Source organism: Benincasa hispida, chromosome 11 (assembly GCF_027475165.1).
Source record: "Benincasa hispida cultivar pf3 chromosome 11, pf3_genome.v1.1, whole genome shotgun sequence".
Lineage (NCBI taxonomy): Eukaryota > Viridiplantae > Streptophyta > Magnoliopsida > Cucurbitales > Cucurbitaceae > Benincasa > Benincasa hispida.
In genome coordinates this window covers 45044693-45050692 of record NC_143488.1, presented here as the reverse complement: position 1 = coordinate 45050692, position 6000 = coordinate 45044693, and positions in this window count along the sequence as shown.

Here is a 6000-nt window from a genome sequence, read left to right as displayed (position 1 = left end):
AGGTCTTGAACAAGGGGTTGTTCCCTCTCATTGACCCGAGAGGAACTCGTTTTGATGATTAGATCACAAATCAATTTTCATTAGAGGATCAGTGGAACTTAAGGAACAATAGGTAATCTCAGGGGTAAAACAACCTTTTGACCCTATTGTTATTACGAACAACCTGTGAAGGGTTAACTTACTAATTTTTGTTATATCGAGTGGACACAATATATCTATAGTGAGGGGAGTGCAACTACTGGGCTTTAGTAGAGTGACTCGGTAGTTAACAAATGGGGGTTAATTCGATGTAAAGAGTTTAGCCAATTAATCTCAGGTCGTTAGAGCCCATGATCTGTAGGGAATTAGTGATTACATGTGATATAATTACACGTTTAATGTTGGAATTAAATGTAGTTAAAGAATTGATTAATATATAATGATTTATATATTAATTTTATGAATAGGGATTCGTGATAATGAGATTGGTGACAAATTAATTTAATATTTGATATTAAATTAATAGAATTAATTAAATTGTTTAATTAATTATTAGTTTTAATTTTATTAGAAAAATTGATTATTGAATTAATTTTTGTAAAATTAGTAAAATTTCAATTTTAATTAAAGAATTAAAATTGGAAAAAGTTTTGATTTTGAAAATCAGTTTCAAAATAAAAAAGGGAAATTGAAAAATGAGAAAAATCCCAATGTGAGATTTTCCCACTTTCAAGCAAGAAGGTTAGTCACCTTTTTACACATAATTCCACCATCAAATTCAAGGAATAGTTGGAATCACTTCAAGTGATCAGTTTGTATGAGAGTCGTGTAAGAAAACCATTGTTGATTTAGTGGAAAAGGACATGCAATTGCTAAATTGCTGAGTTTTTGAAAGTTGAAGAAGTTGTTCTTCAACAAGCTGAAAAACCAAAAAACCTCTCCTCCAATTTTCCTAAGTTCAAGCTTGTTTTGATTCCCACAACTCAATCTAAGGCTCCTAAAGAATAGTAGGAAAGTTTTAGTGGTGGTCCACGACCTGAATTGGAGAATATTGTAGCTCAAATTCGTAGAAGAGGATCTTCAAAGATATGTAACGAAACCCTCTTGATACCCCATGAACATGCTTAATTTGATGTCAAAATTGAGGAATTAGAATGCTTAATGATCCTATCTTCTTCCGTTGCATGTTTTTGTAAACCAACAGTTATATAATGGGACTAGTCATTTCGTGGTCTGGTTTTATACTAACTCCTTTGTATAGAATACCCCTGCTCACATGTCTCCACATGAATAATCAGGATCAGATCATCTATAGCACTTTACAATAATTGTAACATCTACAAAATGGGCCATACTCATATTGTCACCAGGATAAGGTATCCAGTCTTATCCATCTACTATAAACAATTTAAGTTATCACTTAAACATGATCCACCTGTATGTCTTTATATGCATGTTTAAGCTACAGAAGATAACCTTGGATGTTAGTTTATTAGTTTGTGGGTTTAATGCTACTAAATGTCAAATAAAACATCTTATATTTGATTAAATAAATAAAATGTTTGTACAATACAATTACGAACTATAAGACCCTACGAGTTCTAAGGCACCAACCCCAACAACGGCTACCACATATTGTTCAGTTTTCATAAAATCATATTGAATCTTTCTTTAGTAGACAATTGCATATATAAAATAATAAAAAATGATTTCAAATAACTTATTAACTACGATGCTTTAGGGCATGCATCCCAACAACCTTCATTTCTCACATATTCCTTTTGATCCACATGTTGAAGATTCACGTGCCAGACTATGGATTCGTCCTTCTGAATTAGTTCGCGAGCTTCATATTCATTAAAATATATGACTCTACCTTCATAAGAAAAATCAACCATTTTGGGCCCTTGAGCTTCCATGGTATTTTATAGTTAGTACCGAAATAGTGGACCAACCAACTAAAAACATAATGCATTGAAAAATAAGCATCCATACGCCTCACTAGAGAAGTGGATGTTGAGACTTTACCCAACCCATGGTAAATATTAGTCAAAACAGAGTTTATCTAGCTAAAGTGATTCCTTTATCCATTAAAGAGAAAGCTCTAAAATCGCCAGATCGAACGTGATTGGCATACCCTTGAGGAAAACACAAAGGCCCAGAGCCAATAGGATAGGAAGTCTGCCAAATACGTTTGGTCCCATCATTCCTCTTCAATGTGAAGCTCAAATAAGTTTTCCTCTTCTTTTGTCCAATTGCAATATCTAATGTTCATGACATCTGGGTTGTTGGTCAAACTGGAACGAGAAGTTTTCTTTTGCTTTCGACAAGGTGGCTTTTCATATTTCTAGTCACCCTGAAACCAAAAAGAAATCCAAGAGCTGATCCAAATTTGAGAATTGTTTGGTCGAGTAACAGTTAACACATAATAAGCGTGAAAAAAAAATATTCACAACTTCGGGGGAGGTATCTACCTTTTGCCATTGTTTCGATCAACTTTTCGAGGCAAGGGATAACCGCTTCTTAAAATATTTCTCTGATGGGTAGAACTCTCAAGGTCTAGGGACCCCAAAGGAAGATAGATAGTTCTCTACTTTAGGCGTGAATGGTGTTAGTTGTTGGACACCAAGCTTCACAAAAAACATGAACCACATAATTGTTTCGATCATAAGTGTGAGAGAAGCCACTATTGTATCAAGCATATAAGATTTATAGAGCAACCTCTCATTGTGTCCAACGAAAAATTCCAGCCACTCCCAATAGGCAAGGATGAAGACAAATTCCACAGGAATTGTTAACATAGATCCCTATCATGCAACACCATCTATTATGTGGCGCCCCGATGTTACTCAAGGTTCAAATTGGCCCCTTGGTTGTGTATCGGAGATCTCAAAACCAAACTTTAAGAGCCAAGGTTAAACTTAGGAAGCTTTCTACCAACCAATTTGATAAGGAAGGAAATCTATGCAAATTGGGCCATCTGCTTGTATTATTACCTGACATAGGTTCTTCTATTAAAAGATTGACCCTGCTTCTTGCAAATTGGTTATTCTCTCCCAAAATAATTAGACGCCTCTTGAAATGAATGAATATTTACTTTAAAGCGCACCATGATTCTAAAAATAGGGCTTAATTAATTTCGTGCAAATGAGGGGGGAGGAGAAAGGTAAGTAAGATAGAGATAATCAAAGATTTTAATAAAAAGAAAAAAAAAACATGGGGGCATATTTTAAAAGGTAGTGTGCTATGCCCTAAGTTGGCACACGGGTGCATGGCAAGAAACACAAGACACATTGATGTAGTGCCAACTTATGCCTTGAAGTACTCTATAACTTTCATCTAAGTTGATGCAACAACTTCACAACAAAGGATGGACTAGTATGTCACACCTTAAGGTTGTACGTGGGGATGTAGTAGCTTCACAACAAATGATGAACTAGTGCGCCATATCCTAAGTTGGCACGTGGGGACACAACAACTTTACAACAAAGAAGTTGACACATGGGATGCAATAACTTCACAATAAAGGATGGACTATTGTGTTACACCCTAAGTTGGCACGTGGGGACATAACAACTTTACAACAAAGGATGGACTAGTGTGTCTGATTAACCGGATGTACGAGTAACAAAATATTATGGATATTCAGGCCTCAGTGTAGGCATACACTATCGATGAAGTAATAAACTCGGAGTATTCCAAGTGTTGAATCCCACAGGATTAGATTGATATTTAATTTAGCTATGACTATGGATCAATGAAACCAAGGTAACCAAGGAAGAGTTTGTATTATGGTAGTGAGGGAAAGCTTAAAATAGTAAATAATGATAATCGAACAGGGGCAAGTAATGTTTCAACCTTTTAGGTGTTGTGCCTTAAGTGATGTGGTCATATCATTCCATGACAGTGAATTACACATGAATAGAAATCCACACCTGTTCGATCTTGTGTCAAGTTTCTTTAGGAGATCTAAGTAGTTAATGCCTAATGTTTCCATGATTAGCTAGATCTTAAATTAATTCAAGTGTAGTTTTTTTTATCCTATGGTGCCTCTTATTTCTAAGGTGACACGACAGTACTATTTCTAGACTCTAAATCTCATATCCCTTTGTAACATCCGCTTACACCTTAACTTTCTCTGCATTAGAGCTTCGTTAGATAGTTAAATTAAGTGGCTATTTCACTTATCAATTTTATCTTTATACTCAACAAAGAGAATTGTAAAATAAAGTGTTATGGAGTGCAACATAACTTAAGCCAGGCATCCGCATTGTTGGACCCTTAGGAAGATTTAACTCATGAAAAATGATAAAATAATGAACTTTATTAGATTATAAATCATTACTATAATATGAAGTTCGATGTTCAAAGAAAATCAAAGAACTACAAGAAATAGATGAATAGAAATGTTGTAAAATACAACTCAAGGGATCTTGGGACAAGTCCCCAAATTCCTAGTCTGTCCCTAGGTTGATTCCCTTTTTTCAAGAAAGAATCGTTCCTCGCCACACATTTTCACGGATGAGATGACCTGCCTCAGAGGAACTTTCATTCTTGTCGCTATTGACTTAAGAAATTGAGAAAATGTCCAAGAGGACTGATGGACATGGTAGAATCTATGGGAAGAAAGTGATGAATTTAGAGATGGAAAGTTGTATGTTAAAATGGAGGACTTCCCCTATTTACATAAGCCCCAAATCGGTTGAAGAGTGCCAAAATCCATGCTCTGAGGGATCACCAGTCGAAATTGGGGCTATCCAATAATTTGGAACGTAAAATCACAACTAATCTTGACTGGGTTAAAATCTGGAAAAATTAGGGCTCACCGATGTGATCGCAGTGGATCTGGTGATGTGATTGCATCAACTAAGAATCAGCAATCCAGCCTCAATCTCCTGCCCAAATCCACAAAAACAACTCCAAACCAGTAAATAACATCTTTTAAGCTCAGTCAAGCCCTTATAAATTCATTTTAACTAAATAAGACTGAATTTAGGGGAAAACATATGTAGAAGTCCATTTTTCAAAGTAAAAGTGTATAAATATAGGCATAAAAACATGCATTTCATAACATGTATCAGTGTCACATCCTAAGTTGGCACGTAGAGATGTAGCAGCTAAAGGAACTTTTTTTACAGAGAACCTTTGACCGGAAGCGGATCGTCCAAATCCCATTTCAATTGAACGCATACATTTACAGTAAAAAGACAGATTATGCATAAGATATAAATTACAACATACTTTTGAATAATACAAGAGTTTAGAGGTTATACCTTTGAAGAAATCTTCTTCAAGAAAATATTTTGTACTAACTCGTTCACGAACACGTTGAACAACACGAACTCTTCTCGAACAAGCAGCAAACAGCAACACAAACTCAAACCAAAAAAGGGACACTACCACTTAGTGACTTTGGTATTCTTGGTGTAGGAATCCAAGAGTGGTGGGCTCTAGCTAATGCATAGCAAGAAATCTCAATCGTTTAGAGAAAGTGAGGTTATAGGCTTTCAAGAATCGTGTAGTAACTCTTAATCGTGAATGCTTATCTATCGAATAAATAAAATCAAATTTTATTTTTATTCCATTTTTCCATAAACTAAATAAATCCCCACTATGTTGTTAGAGAGAAAAAGGGATAATTATCAAATAATTAATAAATTATAAATAAATATGATAACCAACTTATCATATTATATCTATAACCTATAGTTTTAATCTTGTATCATATACAATATATAAACCATAATTCTTTTTTCTATTTTATGACATTTAATATAAATCATATTTATATTGAATTTAATAACTATGAATCTTATTCATAGAAAATATATTTGAATCATATTCAAATATTTGTTCCTCCAATTAAACAATAATGTATCAAATACATTATATCAGTTATATCATATATAATTGAATTAATTAAATTAATTAAATTTCCTCTTATTAATTTGAACTTTCAAATTAACCCAAAAATTGATTCTCAACTTAAATCCTTTGAATTACCAAGGGGACCTTATGGAC